Genomic DNA, 16,009 nt, shown 5'->3' with positions numbered 1-16,009 from the left:
GCACCCAGGAGGCTAGGCTCAGCACCTTGGAGGTTAGATCCCATGCACCTAGGAGGGTAGACCCATCTGTCCAGGAGGGGTAGACCAAAGCACCCAGGAGGGGAATGTTGACGCACACACTCTGCTTTTATCTTTATTTTCAGTTTGAGGCATGCTTTTTTTTTTCTCTCATGTTTATTGTTTCAACTTTGATATGCTCCTTTCCTAACTTTTTAAATTATAATTATTAACTCACATTGATCGTATAAACCAACAGACTTCACTGTGGCCTGTCCATAATTCATAATCCTGCTTTGATTTCCTTGCCTTTGAAGATGGAAACTTTTCCCACAAATTTCCCCCAAAGCATTACTTTAGTTGTGTAATAAGTATTTCTTTGTATTGGTCATTCATTATTGGTTAGTTAAAAATATTTTCTCACTTCCTTTGTCATTTCCTCTTTGACCTGTGTTGAAATATGATGCATCGTGTTAGTGTTCTGTTGCCGTGACAACGTACCTATGAGAAACAAAGCATGAGGAAGAAAAGTTTATCTGTCATTCATGGCTTCCAAGGTTGCAGTCCATCGTGGGCTGGGCGCTTGGCCTTTATGCCTGCGGCAAAGCAGGAACATCACAGCAGAAGAGCTGGCCAAGCCATGAGGATGGGTTGGGACCAGGGTGTGACCTTCAAAGTCACATCTCCAGGAACCTGCACCCACCTCCCAGGGTCCCACCTCCCAGTAGTCCCTTCAGCTATGAATTGATGAAGTTACGACTCTCAAGGTCCGAGTACTCCAACACTACTGTGTTGAGGAGCATGTCTTCAATTCAAAAATCTTTCAAAGAACACTTCTTCAAGTGTGCTCCTTAATTTCTAAATTCCTGAGGCCTCCTCTGCTCCTTATGTCTAGTTTCATTGGGGCACAGAACTCACTCGTTCAGATTTCTACAGTCGAAAATGCATTGCGACTTTTGTTACGGCTCAACAAATGCGTGACTTTGGTAAATGTGTTTCTAGCTGATGGAGATGCTTACTCTTGAATATATAGGGTGGTCTGTGATTGTCCATTAAGTTGTGAGTTTGGATTTATATCTTTACTGTTCGCTATTTTGCACACCGTTAAGAAAGTCATGTAATTCAGCTAAGAGCAGGGTCCATAAAAACACTTTTGAAAGCATGTCACAAAATAACCTTCCCAGTGAACACTCCTTGGCTGTGCTTAATGAAGTTTTTTTCCAAGTGTTATTTTTTTTTAAGATTTTATTCTTATTTACGTGTGTGTCAGTCTGAGAATGGGCACATGTAGGCCGATGCCCACAGAAACCAGAAGAAGACATTGGATCCCCAGGTGCTAGAGCGCCAGGTGGTTGTGAGCCACTGACATGGGTGCTGGGAATCAAACTCAGGTCCTTTGGAAAGTCAGCAAGTGCTCTTAACCACAGAACCATCTCTCCAGCTCCCACTTAGGAAAGTTTTTATAAGGTTTTTCATGACCTTGACTGAGCCCTCCCCTAAGATCAGCTCTGCAGGTCCCAGGTCCTTCCCACTAACTGTCCAGCAGCCATCCTGCGGTTTTCTAAAGGATTGGCATCTCAGAGCCTTGGCCTCGGGAGTCCCTGTGCCTATGGCTTCTAGCTCCACCCAGTTAATCCCGTGACTGCCTCCTTCACACTTGTCTGCTCCCCTTGTGGAGAGGTGGTCCCAAATCTATCTGGGAGGCTTTTCTCCCACTCCCCCAGATCTCTGTCCACCTGGAATTGTTCCCCTTGCAGAATGTTCCACCATGAGAATTAACTACATTTATGAGTTCCTCAGTTGTGGTTTGTGTGCTGGCTCTGTTCAATATAATAAACACATCCTCTGGGTGAACGAATGCTGATGGAAAGACAGGTGGGTGAACTATCAGAATTTGTCACTCCACATTATCTGCCCGGTTTCACGGATATTTCGGAGTATGAGATCTTTAAGATAAGAACTCTTTCTACTTTATTGCTGTGTCTCTGGCACAGCACAGTGACGGCTCAGTCACTAACAGCTGCACACACCACAGGTGACCCCTCACGCTTTCAAAATGCCCTGTTCATGACCTGTATCAGTCCCCTCGGTCCGTCTCTCCATCAGTTAGCATCTGGCACAGGGCCTGGTGTTTGGGGTAAGCCCCGTGTGTGTTCACAGGAAGAAAGAGGAAAGCAAGATAGGAAAGACCTTCGTCACATCCCGGTGAAAGCTCTGCCTGCAGATACAATCGCCCCAAAGGCAGAGTATGGGAAAGTGCCCTTTGTCACCTGGAGAGGTCAGAAGGACTTCATTTCACCTCCCACACTCCCATGAGAAGCACGGACATGGGCTGAGAACTTTGTGCCTGAAGAGATGGCTCGTCAGCTCAGAGCACTTGCAGCTTTTACAGAGGATCCAAGTCAGGTTCCCAGCAGGTACATTGGGCATCTCATAACTGCCTGTAACTCCAGTTTCAGGGAGCAGGTGTCCTCCTCTGGCTTCTGTAAGTAGTAACCCCTAGCCCCTCTTAAAAATAAAGGGAAGCCATGGTGTCTTTTTCATGACCCAGCATTATAGATGTCACAGCAGCTGCCTGAAAACTAGTGATGAGGCGTGTTCATATGTGCCTCTGACTAGCCAGGTGGCTGAGCTGATTCCTCAGTGTTTCTTGGAAATGGGGACGTAGTAACGAAGAAGAATGCATCACACAGACCATGAAATCTTTTTCCACTCACACTGTGAGGAACACCAAGCGTTTCCTTGGAATGGCACAGCTAAGCTGGTCTTTTAAACACTGGTTAACCACCAAGTGCCCCAGTGAGTTCATCAGAGCCCCCAAGCCTCTCCCGCACTGGGCTGCATGCTCTTTGATGGCTAGCTCCTTCACTGCCTCCTCCAAGCCTTGTCATGCACTTGGCCCATGCTGTATTCGACAAGAGGCCTGGGTAGGAAAGATGCAGACTTAGGAGTAGCACAGTTCTTACCTGGGGTGGACAAACATAAAGACAGCCATTTTGCCCACCCAGCCCACCCGTGCTCATTACAGCTGAGCAAAGACATGGCATCCGTTGCCTGATGTTCTTGAAGGTTCTTGATTTACTTTACCCAGAAGAGGGGGGTGGTGGGGGCAGCAGGGCGTAGGCCACATATGATGTTTCTTATTCCATATAGCGAGTAACCACCAAACCATCACAGGACACCTACTGCAATTTGCCTTCCTTATAATGACAGCTACAATTCTGGAGAGGTGTGAACATGAGGACTGACCTAATTGGAACTATAAACTTCTGCTATAATAAAACTTGGTATATCCTATCTGTAAAAATAAAGGCTGGCCAATGCCCAGCAGCAGAGTAGACATAAACAACAATTTCAAATTAAAATCAGGACTCAGGCGTCTATCATTCACCCATCAGATCCTAATGGCATGCCAGTGCAGGATTCATTACATAAAAATCTCTGCTATTATGTTGTACAAAATGAGGCTGAGATGAATAGGTTTGGAGATTAAGAAATGCCCCATATTTTCTGTTCTCTATGACTTCCTAAGAGGAATATTTTAGTATCTCGCATGTATATTCTTGATGTATATTACATTTCAATTTAGCAGCTTCTTTTAAGATTAAAGCAAAGGCAAAGTCAGAGCTAGAAGGACCTTCACGGACACGTGGTCCCACACTGTAGCAGGTCGGGTTGCAGAGGGACTTCTGGTGCCAGCCTTTTGTATCAGAGCCAGGTCCTAGAGGGTACTGCATCACCTTGTGGAGCTTCCAAGTAAGCCAACTAGATATGGGAGCCATTGGGTTTGCAGGACTCTCCTAGACATGGCGGTTAAGGAGTTTGTGATTCCAGCCTTGTATTCCCCTTTCGTCATTGAAGATGGTCCAAGAGGGACTGAAAATGCCATCAGTTTCCATCTGCTGTGATGGGGCTCCTGTGACATAAAGCATTTGGTCCTGTTGTGGGATAACCCTGAAGATGTGACTCTGCCCGAGGTGCCTTCTGATCAGTTTAATAAAGAGCTGAATGGCCAATAGCTAGGTGGGAGAGGTTACATGGAACTTCCAAGAGGGGATAGAAACTCAGGGACTAATCTGAGGCACACAGATTTTACCAGCCAGGCTGGAGGAAGCAGAGCATAGAGTACTGAGCAGAGGTAACAGGCCACATGGCAGAATGGGAACTGGTGATCCAATGAAAGTTCACCTACAGGACCCCAGCAGTGATGCAAACACTTTTAGTTTGTAGGTAACGTGACATAGTTCTGGTGTCAGCAACAAATTGTAGCTCCAGACATAAGGACTCCATCCATCCATCCGTCTGTCCATCCATCCATCCATCCATCCATCCATCCATCCATCCATCCATCCATCCCATAAACAATCAATGAATGCCAATAGTCAGCTCTACTGAGGAGCAGTGGAGAGGGCGAAGTACACAGAGAGAAGAGAAAGAGTAGCAAATTAGTGGGCCATCTAAAAGGAGCATCTCATCTAGATTTGGGGGAGTTAGCTGATGCAGATGGATGAGAAAGCTGGTTACCATGACAGGGAGAGACCTACCTTCATCCATCCTCTAAGACGAATACATTTCACTCGCAATTAAAAGAAAGAGAAAACCATCTGGGAGGCAAGTTGGCAACCCAGAAGCCCATCACAGAAGCCACAGAAGTCAGTTAGTGCATAATGGTAGTGTCTTAGCGGCAATGATTGACTTGAAGAAGGATAACACTGGGGAAGCTGAGAGAAAGGGTTATAGGAACTCCGTGCATTTCTTTGATTGTCTTCTGCAAATTTAAAATTATTTAAAACAATCATTTGGAGTAGCAAATATCCAAGGTTGTTTATCTTTCTGAATCAGAAAAAAGAGACAATATAATTTAGCACTTATACATAATCTGAGTAAATAGTCTGCGTATCAGTTTGGATATCTGAATACAGAAGCTTCCAAGTCCTTCTGCTAGCTCTATAAGAAACACCCATGAGAACCAAGGTCCCAGGCAAGCCAGTAACACTTCAAGCTAGCTCATATGCCTATGAGTCCCCAGAGCTACTGTGGCAAGTTTCTACAAGCTGAGTCAGAGACATTACTTCTCAGTTCTGCTCACAGTATGAGCATGGTTAGTTCCTCCTTGGGACTGAGAGGGTCCAACCATGCTTTGCCTCTTCCTGACTTCTAGAGACTGTTGGCCATTCTCTTTGTTCCTTGCTTTTAGCTGCATTGCTCAAATCTCTACTTCCATCTTCCCGTGGTGCCCAGTCCACTGAACCCATAGTCAAAGTCTCCTCTGATAAGAACACCAGTCAGTGAATTTATACTCTTCATGCAGCTGATGTGACGTCCTTAATTACACCCACAAAGACCTTATCTCCAAATAAGGTCACAGGCAGGGGCTGGAGAGATGGCTCAGCAATTAAGATCATTGACTGTTCTTCTAGAGAACCTGGGATTCAGTTCCCAGCACCCACATGGCAGCTCACACCTGTCTGTAACTCCAGATCCAGGGCTTCTGATACCCTCACAAGACATGCATGCAGGCAGAACACTAAAGAACATTAAATTAAAAATAATAATAATAAGGTCACATGTGTAATTACCAGGGATTATGACTTCAACTTCTCTTTGGGAGAGGCACAGTTCAACTTACAAAGCCCCCAACACATCTTACTATCCATCCACCCTTACACACTATTCCGCAGTCTCTGAGAAAACTAGTACAGGTTTCCCAGCTCCCTATATTCTTGTACTTCTGAGCCTGCTTGGTACTGGGCCTTCACACAATGATGTCTCTCCTTGCCTCTTTTACCTTAAGAAATCTTCATTATCCTTCAAAGCTCAGGGAAATTTCTTCCTTGTGAGTCTTTTCTCCTTCCTACCCTGGAATTGTTTTGTTGAGCTGTGACCTGACCTTAGGAAGTATAGAGGTTTGAATAGGAATAGCCCCCATAGACGCATGTATTTGAATGTTTGGCCCATAGAAAGTGGCACTATTAGGAGGTGTGGTCTTGTTGGAGGAAGTGTGTCATTGTGAAGGCTGACTTTGAGGCTTTATATGGTCAAGCCAGGCCTAGTGGGCAGTCTCCTTCTGCTGTCTGCAGATCAAGATGGGGAACTCTCAGCTCCTTCTCTTGTCATGTCTGCCTGCATGTTGCCCTTGTAAGCAAGTCCCAATTAAATGTTTATAAGAGTTGCTGCTGTCATGGTGTCTTTTCAGAGGAATAGAAGCCCTAACCAAGACAGGAAGGAACTCTTATTTTGCTCATTCATTTAGAGGTCCATCAGGGTAAGGATGGCATGGAAAAGCAGAACAGCTTACATCAAGGCATCCAGGAAGCAATAGGAACATCAAGTAAAATATAGCTCCAAGGCCATACCCTCGGGAACCACATACCTCCAACCACATCTGCCTTTTACCACCCCCACTGTCATCACGCCATGAGTGTGTCAAGAGATGAATCCACTCACTAGAGCCCCCAAACCTCCAATCTGTGGTCATGAAACACCACCGTAGAGGCATACAGAAGTGCCTTACCATCTCATATAATAGGTGTCGCTGGACATGGACAAGTTGGTCACCACAGTTAGCTGTACCACCTCTCAGAATTAATTTCTGGGTTTGCTGTGCCCCTCAAGCCCATCTGTCTGCATCAAGAATGGTACCTGACAAAATAGATCACGGCCACCGCTGTTGTCACTGCCCTTCACACTGGACTACAAGCTCTCTGAGGACCAGGACCAGACATTCTAACTTTTATGTCCTCCAGGGCAGGTATACAATGGTGCCCAGCATTCAGAGCAGCATGGGATAAGAGGTAACCCCACTATGTTGTGTTTGAACAGCACAGCCAGGCCACAGTAAATTGTGACATTCCCTTTAGCTCAAGTCAACACTTTCCATGGGGTCAAATGTAGGCTGCCAGTGAATTTCCAACTTGATTTCCTCTGCTCTGGTCTCCCTGGGAGGTCCCTGTGTTGGACACAGTCTGGCAAGGCCTGGCGAAAGCTGACAGCTCTGGCTTCCCACTTTCTCAGACGATCTGATGGACGCTGCAAATAGCAACTTCTGCCCAGAGGGATCCAGCACCACAATGTAGCATTCAGTGGCTGTGTGTGTGTGTGTGTGTGTGTGTGTGTGTGTTGGCGACTCACCGTGCAAGGCCAGCAAAGCTTAATAAAAAGCCTTGTGGAAAAGTCAGACTTCTTTCTCTCCTCACTAGTAATGTCATCTACCTCTTAGACTAAATCCTGCCTTCCCTCCATCCGGGGATCTTACTCCTCTCGTGTTCTGAATGGCACACACAGCCAAGCCAAAGACAGAAGGAAACGCAAAGGTGGGGGTGGGAACAGAACACAGGACAACAGTGGCCTTCTTCCGAAAGAGAGAGTCTGGCCCCATCTTTCTTCCGAGAGGTGGGGAAACTGAGGCCTGGGGTGGATGGGGTGTACCTGAGACCACGCAGGAAGCTGGCACAACACAGAGAGGGAACTTAGATCCTTAATTCCATAAAGGGCTCTTCCCCTCTACTGTGCCATCTCAACCCAGCCTGGCCCTTCCAGGGACAAAAAAAGTTCAGGCTTAATTAATGTTTGGTCCAGAAATAGGCTTTAAAGAAGGTTTGCCTGAACCCCTCCCCTGGCCCTGTCCATTTAGAAGAGCATTGACTCATCAAAGAGGTACTGTCCTGTAAGGGTGCCGCCTGTACAGGACAGAAAAGGACACTGTTCGCTGTCCAGAGATCACATTTCAGGGGCTATTAGAGGCAAAGACAGATTTGGATATTGACCACAAATTCAAAATGAACAAACTCAGTTTGATTTAGCCTTTCATGGAAAATAAAAAGCGGCTTTATACTTTGCCATCTGTAAGTCCCATGGTCTCTTTTTAATCGTGTCTTACTATGAAGAAGAGGCACTGGAGAGATGGCTCGCTGGTGAAGAGCAGAGACTCTCCTGCGGGACTTGAGTGTGGCTCCCAACAGACATGTCAGGTGACTCACAGACCCTGAAACTCCAGCCCCTAGGAATCTAATCCCCTCTTCTGGTCTCTGTTTACACCACAGACATGTGGCATACACACAGACATGCGTACTGTCTTAGTCAGTGTTCTATTGCTGTGAAGAGATGCCATGACCACAGCCACTCTTCTAAAAGAAAGGATTTCACTGGGGCTTACTTACAGTTTCAGAGGTTTAGTCACTACGATGGGGAGCATGGCAGCATGCAGGCAGACATGGTGCTGGAGAGAAGCTGAGAGTTCTACATCTGGATCCATAGGTAGCTGGAGGAGAGCCACTAGGTCTGGCACAGGCTTTTGGGATCCCAACGTTCAAGTCACTGAAACACTTCCTCCCACAAAGCCACACCTCCCAATCCTTTCAAATAGTGCTACCTTAAGCACTCAAATATACGAGCCTACGGGGGCCTCTCCTTTTCAAACCACCACATTCACAGATATACATATATGGTGAAAAACTAAAGGAAAGCCTTAAAAAAAAAAAACAAGAGATGGAAGTTTCCATGGAATCTGATTAAAACTCAGTGTGCTTGTAATCAGCATTTAGAGGCTGAGGCAGGAGGGGTTACTACAAGTTCAAGGCCATCCTGGACTATCGAACAAAATGTTGACGCAAAACAAACAAAAGTGGGGCTGGAGAGATGGCTCAGCAGTTAAGAGCACTGGCTGCTCTTCCGGAGAGCTTGAGTTCAATCCCCAGCAACCATATGGTGGCTTACAACCATCCATATTGAGATTTGGTGCCCTCTTCTGGCCTGCAGCAGACATATAGTCAGAACACTGTATACATAATAAATAAATAAATAAATAAATAAATGAATAAATGAATAAATAAATAAATCTTTTTTTTAAAAAATAGAGAAAGAAAGAAGGAAGGAAAGAAAACCAGCAACAACAAACCAAAACAAGGTTCAAATCTTGAGTGTGATGGAGACACGGGACTGCATTGAGATCAGGATGCCACTCCATGGGTTTAGAAGCATTGAGCTGGACTCTGGCATCTGTTGTATTTCTTTCTGGTCACGCCTCTAAACAATTGGTTTCTCTCTGCTAGTTTTAGTTTTCTCTTTCAATTCTAGGACCTGGGAGGCCATCTCCACGTCTCAAACTCTCCATCCAAAGGTAGCTGGAAAAAATACTGGCTTAGAGAATCCTCACACAACTGATACAGCTCAAAGGGTCACTAAACGAGGGAAGGGATGGAGAAGTGACTGTCTCTTTACTAAAATGTCTTGGCCTTGGGAGAATTATGAACAGCGATCTGACTCTCTCCTTAGAGAAAGGTGCCTCTAATGTTTTTTTCATGTACAAACAGAAGATGAAGGGCCCAATCTGGTGAAGACATTTGTGTCCATAAACAAAGAACCCTAGCCGCACTTCCTGTAAAGTAGCAATTTGCATATCTCAGATGGTTCAGGGAGTTTCGTTTGTTGATGTTGGTGAAAGGGCTGGAGCATGATATGGGGGTGGAATCTTGATGGACAGAATGAAAGACTCCTTGGATCTTGACATATTTGTATTATTGTAATGGAAAGACCATGGAATTGAATGCCTGGTATGATTTAGTTTAATATACATTTTGCTACTTCTCTAGGGTTCTCTGAATTTATGCACCCTGCTACTTTTTTTGTCAGAGAACCCTAGGGAATTGCTGGGTCATTTAACCTCTGTTGTAGAATATTAGTTTAACTATGTAAAGATGTGTTACATTTGTTTCTGCTGCAGAATATTACTTTAACTGTGTAAACGTGAGCTGTTGACTGAGGTTTTCTGTCCTTCCTGGTCCCACAGCCTTTCAGTCCCAAAGAAACACACAGAGAGGCCTGCATTAATTATTAACTGATCGGTCTATTTACTCAGGCTTCTTATTAATTCTTGTATATTAGCCCATAATTCTTGTCTGTGTTAGCCATGTGGCTTGGTAGTTTTCTCAGTGAGGCATTCTCATCTTGCTTCCTCTGCATCTGGGTGACTGCGTCTTTCCTCTTCCCAGAATTCTCCTTCTCTCATTGCCCCACCTATACTTCCTACCTGGCCACTGGCCAATCGGCATTTTATTAAACAAACACAAGAAACAAATCTTTACAGATTAAAGCCATTGTCCCACAGCAGTGTGCTACTTTTATTTATGCTGCATCTGTTCAATCATGTAAAGATGTATTGCACCTGTTTCACCTTGCCTGCCTAAGGCATCTGGTTGGTTTAATAAAGAGCTGAATGGCCAATAGCTAGGCAGAGAGAGAGGAATAGGTGGGGCTTACAGGCAGAGAGAATAAATGGGAGGAGAGATTTAGAAAGAGGAGAAGAATAAGAGAAGACAAGAAATCCCCAGGAGCTGAAGCTAGGAGACTGCCTGCCAGGCAGCTGGCCATAGAAACAGCAAGAAAGTAAGAAAAGATCAAAAGTCCTGAGGCTAAGGCTAGGTAAAAAGAAACAGGTTAGTTTAAGTTAAAAGAGCTAGCCAGAAACATGCCTAAGCTAGGCCGAGCATTCAGAACTAATAATAAGTCTCTGTGTCATCATTTGGGAGCTGGTTGGTAGCCTGGAAGAAAAAACCTGGTACAGATCTCTCCCCGTTTCCTCGTCTTCAGAGTGAGAGTAGGGACAGTAACCCTAGGCAGCGACTGTGAGGATCCAGGGGGTGACTGTGTGACCTGGCGTGCAGGGGGTGACTGTGTAACCTGGCGTGCAGGGGTGACTGTGGGACCTGGCATGCAGGGGGTGACTGTGGGACCTGGCGTGCAGGGGTGACTGTGGGACCTGGCATGCAGGGGTGACTGTGTGACCTGGCGTGCAGGGGGTGACTGTGTGACCTGGTGTGCAGGGGGTGACTGTGTAACCTGGCATGCAGGAGTGACTGTGTGACCTGGTGTGCAGGGGTGACTATGTGACCTGGCGTGCAGGGGTGACTGTGTGATCTGGAATACAGGCTGGGGCTGGCTTTAGTGGCCTCTATCTTTAGAAACAGAACTCTTCAAACACCTTTCTTTTTGTTTTTTTGTTTTGTTGAGACAGGATTTCTGATATTTGCTGTGCATGAGAACGGACCACAAGATAAACAACGAAACCCACTTTAAGAGTTTTATTAATAAAGAGTGGGGGAAAGATCAGGGAGAGCCAGCTTGGGAACTCTGGCTAGGTCATCCATCCAGTCCTCAGTACACTCAAAAGAGTAGGCCTCTTTCTGGCAGCCACTGATAATCTTGGATAACCCTTTCCTAAGCATCTCTACAGGCAAGTGGATCCAAAAAAATGCAAGCCACGATTTGTGAGACTTGGTGTAGCCCAGGGCTGTGGAGGGACCGCAGTGCTCTGGTGTGGAGCCCGCTCTACTGCAGATCAACTTGGTAGACAAGGCTTTATCCTGTTTATCTGCTCCTTCTCTGAATCCTGGGAGTGAGGTATTGATGAGCTCGAGTTTGAATGCCATCCAAGATTTTGTCTTCTGGCCTGAAACACAGCCAGAAGAAATCTACCTTGAAATCAAGAACTAAGGCCTACACTCCCTCTGCTGCAAATTGCCTCCTGCCGTGCGTGCAGGCATGTGCTGCAGAGATGGGGGTGGCAGGATGTGTGTTTGGGGCAGAGGTGTGAAGGCAGAGGGAGGTTGGTATTATGGAAAGGCAGACACATCTGGCCAGCTCAGTTCAGCATGCATTGACATCATCCACTTTGTTCTTACTCAGGTGCTAGACAGAAGCAAAGCGGGAGAGAGGCAATGGGAGGCTGATTGGGGGGTTGCTTCAAGAAATGGAGTCTTTGCAGGAAGAGAGGGTTGGAGGCAGCCACACCATCCAGCGAAAAGCAAACAAGTTGAAAGGACCGTTTGCCTCTGGCCCTCACATTTCTAGGACATTCCTGCCTCTTGCTGGCAAGACTTCATTTGCAACACAGCACAGCCTGCAAGGGAAAACAAAGCCAGAGGCCTCTTGAGATTCGCCTCTCCGGACACTGGGACTATTTGTGCCTCTACTCATTCAGTCAACCGTGGGGCTTCTGAAGCCCTGGTCTTATCTGATGCTTGCTTGGCTTGTCCTTGGTGCTCACGGTCCTCTGGCAGGCAGCTGGACTCTCGCTGGAGGCTGAAGAATGAAGCAGGAACCAATGAAAAGGACACGCAGAGGAAGACGGCATGTGTTGCTGCAGACAGGCTCTAGGGGGCAAAGCTCAAGAGTTCTCGGTCATACATTGGGCACCTGTTTGAGCAACATCTGGCTGATGCTTCGGAGGTATTCAAAACATTCCCACTCTGTGAAGCAGTCCAGTCTGCATGGCTGACAGGCACGCTTGCATTCGAAAGAGCTCACTGCTGCTCTCCAAATGGTCACAATCATGAAAATATTTGCTTACAGGGTGGCCTCGGAGAGTGCAGCTGACAATGTCAGGGTGGGGACACAAGTGGCTCTGGACCTGCTTGTCAGGGAGGTCTAGGACGCCCACTGCAGGCTCCATTCTGACTCTCACAGTCCCGGACTCAGGATCTAGTGCGTTCACACAGCTGACTTGCTCACAGCCCACTTGACCCTATCACAGTCTTTTCAAGCACTTCTGCTTCACCACCTCCTGGTCTTGGCTCCCTCCTGAGAGTTCCCTGTCTGCGTGTGTTCAGCCACCAGCCAGTCATAAGAGTTCTCACCAAAGGAGGCTCCTCCTAATCCCTTCACTTGAGATTACTCTCCATAGTGCTCACGGAGGATGGTGACTGTGGCTCTTCAAAACTGTTCCCCAGGAAACAAACATGTGGTTTTCCCTTTTCCTCTCCGGTGGTCGCATTGGTAGCTTCCCCGACCCCTCAGGGCCACCCAGGAGCGCAGGTGTCTGATTAAACCTGGATATCTTTTAGTCTGGTCTGATTTGGCTTGATTGGGATTATTTTGTGTTGGCAGAGTAGCATGGTTAGGAAATAGTCCTAACAGACAGAGCAGCAAGGCCAGCATACCCCACTGAGATTGGTGTCAGCTTGATCAGAACCCCCTGGAAGCCAGTGGCCTCTGGCATCATGTGTGACAGTTAATTTGCTATGGGGAAGGGGACCTGGGAACTTTACTTCAATGCATTGATGCTGAGATAGGGGAAAAAAAAGGCAATTTCAACTCAGGAGTCTGCTCTCTGTGAAGGGAACCTGCAGACCAGGCAAGACAAGCTCTTTAAGACTCTTTAAGAACATCCATGATGGCCCTTCCCTGGCCCTTCCCTGGCCCACACTTGCTCCTTGAGAATCAGTTGATTCCCTCCCAGTCAAGGCTGTGCAGGGTTTGCACAGCACAAGGACTCTAAGACCTGAGGACAAGTAGGTGTGGAACCCAGAGTGCCCTTTACTTTCTGAGTGGTGTCCTTAGCTTTGGGACACTCATCCAGCAGACACAGCTACAGTACCTGGAGCAAACATTCGAACTACTCAATCTATATTTCGAAGTTCTAAAAGGAGTGGGAGACAATTATTAAAATATGTTCTATCTCCCATCTTTACAAAGGCATATCGTAGTGATCTGAAAGCCCAAGTTCTAATTTCAATTTCTCAAATTCCTGGAATTTTGCCCACCCCTCCCCCGAACATGGTAGTGCAAGAGACGTATGTCTCTGGCCTACGCCCATCCCCTTTCTCTTTCCTCCCCCTTCAATATCCGTGTCTGCAAGGAGCCTCATGTTCCCCCACAAAGACACATCTGGACATATTGTCCAAAGTCCAATTATTTTCCAAATCCCTGAGCAGAGCTACCCTTTTGCCTGTTTGCCCTCCCCCCAACCGAGTACACCCCACATTCATGAAGACAGACCCGAGGAAAGACCTGGGCATGCCCTGGAAGCCACACATCTGCATTTCACCAAGGAATTCAGGAGCCCTCTGTACACAGAGGAAGGTCCAGAATACAAACCACAGGACTTGTTGGTTCCTTCTGACTCATGGAGACAGACACGGTTCTGGAAAGGGTGGGGCTCACCTTACCCAGGCGTAAGGGTAAGGGACTGCTGCACGGGCACTCATCTTAGGGGCTGAGCTCCACTGAGTGGTTGCGGAGCAGCAAATGGGGGCCTTTTGAAGCCTGCCCTTCCTTGTGTACCCAAGTCCAGACGATGACATTCAGAGTGTTCATGGCCATTCCCCTGCCTGGCTCTTGGTTGGCAGGTGCCTTGTCCCATCACTACTGCTAGCAACTCGCACTGCCCTTCAAGGCCCGCATATTAGCAAGGCGCCTTTACCATTTGTTTATTTTATCATTGCATTACGGTCAGCGTAAGTGACACTGGACTTGGTCACAACTCCCCACACCACACATTTCCCATCTATAAAATAAGAGCGCGTGTAGAGATTGGAGGGAGCCCTGAGTGACTGAAGTCTTGAGAGAATGTGTGTTCTTGACACAGGCACAGTTATGTCGAGGACCGTACAGCCTCAGACTCAGAGGGACTGCATAGCCTTCGCGGGGAACCAATGTGAGTATTGACAACATATGCAAAAAAATGTCTATCATAGCCCCCCCACACCCTTCCAGATACTCATGACTTGAAGGTTGCTCCCCTGCAGAGGTTGTCCTACTAAGATTAGCTAGACCCACCTCCCTGAGGCAGCTGTACACTGTAAATACTACCTTCTCTTTTAGCCATGTGCAGTAACCACACTTCTCTGTTCAGCTCTGTACAACAACCCCCCCCCCCCTGGCTGCTGAGGGGCTTTGATTCCCCCAACAGAGAGACCAGACCACCGGAACTCTACTTTCTGTCACTGTGTCCATCTCTCCATCCGTTCTTCATTCATTCTCTTGTCACCCCAGCCAGGTCTGTTTCTGAAGCTGTGCTGGGTGTGGCGAGCCTGAGCCGAATTGTTTCCAGAGTCATGGAAGCCAGTGATGTGCAGCTCCCAAGAGTCTTGCTTTTCCTTGTCGGCCACAGGTTCCCAACCATGAACGTTAACATCACCTAAGAATTTTGAAAAAACGCCAGCACCTTGGCCCTCCTTGAAGAGGCCCCACTCAGTTCTGGGGAGCTGCAGGTAATATCTCTGGGTGATTGTCATACACAGTCAGGGCTGAGAACCACTGTTGGAAAGCCCCCTCCTCCTATGGTTCATAGCAGAGCAGGACAGATGCCCGACCTAGACACACAACAGCTGTAGGCCAGGCTAGACACCCAGGTCCCCAGTGGAGGGTGGGGGCAGGGAGGTCCTGTGCCTACTCTCCAGGAAGACAGGAATAAACAGAGTCAATTTCCTGGCCTCCCAGCCCCTCACCTCCCCATCCAATTTCCCATGCTCCAGCTGAAGGCCCAAGGGGGTGGAGGTGGGGCAGGCAGCTGTGTAATTTAGGTGGATTTTCTCAGGGGTGGGGGAGGCTGATTTTGGCTCCAGTCTTCCTCTTTCCTCACAGCTGGAGCTGGAACAGCCTGAGCAAGTGGGGCTGGGAGCCCAGCTGTTGGCAGTTGTTCCCATGTTATCTCTCTCGTGACAGCTGCAAATCTGTTGTGGGGTGTATGTGTCCATCCAAGTGTGAGAGTGTATCCCAGCCAAAAAAAAAAAAAAAAAAAAAAAAAAAAAGAGGAGGTAGAAGACAGAGAGCATGAGGTTCCCTTTTTGAACCTCCACTTCCTCTAGCCCACGTGACCGATCTTCCTTGGAAAGAGCGCCCGTGAGCACCCTGCATTATTCGCCCTCATTGAGATTCCAGGCTGGAAGCAGCTTCAACAGCTCCCCTGGGCTTAGTGCATACTGTGTCCTCAAGTGGTCTCCTAAGGCTGGAGGTTGTCTTTAACTCTCAGAACAGCTCCAGGACGGCGGCACTATCAGCATTCCCTCCTTGCACACGAGGACACGGGGAACAGAGTCAATATTTAATAACATGAGATTACATAGCTGCAAAGATTCTGATGCAGTCGGTCTTTAGCTCTGCCCCTGTTCTCTTCTGCCTCCTGGCAGTGCTTCATAAAGAACCACATCAGAGGAGTGAGGTCTCCTTTGGCTCTGATACTCTAGCGGTGGTATTGCTGGAATTCGTTGTCTATATCGGAGGAACTCTTCTTGGC

General features: G+C 47.3%; 1 protein-coding gene and 1 long non-coding RNA gene across 3 annotated transcripts in view; one reads left to right on the top strand and one right to left on the bottom strand.

Annotated features, from left to right (window-relative positions):
* The window catches only part of Opa1 (OPA1 mitochondrial dynamin like GTPase), a 576,400-nt gene that overhangs the window by 169,720 nt on the left and 390,671 nt on the right, over positions 1–16,009 (top strand). The gene's annotated exons all lie outside the window — the stretch shown is intronic.
* On the bottom strand, positions 8,850–14,427 carry LOC126512268 (uncharacterized). Its single transcript, XR_007594977.1, has 3 exons — positions 10,834–14,427; positions 10,754–10,779; positions 8,850–10,647 (listed from the first exon to the last, which is right to left on the bottom strand). It is a non-coding gene; the product is annotated as an uncharacterized lncRNA (long non-coding RNA).

This window comes from Alexandromys fortis, unplaced genomic scaffold (genome assembly GCF_014885135.2).
Source record: "Alexandromys fortis isolate MF-2015 unplaced genomic scaffold, M_Fortis_MF-2015_v1.1 scaffold_100_1_3062724, whole genome shotgun sequence".
In the NCBI taxonomy this organism is placed as follows: domain Eukaryota; kingdom Metazoa; phylum Chordata; class Mammalia; order Rodentia; family Cricetidae; genus Alexandromys; species Alexandromys fortis.
This window is presented reverse-complemented; position numbering and strand designations above follow the sequence as displayed.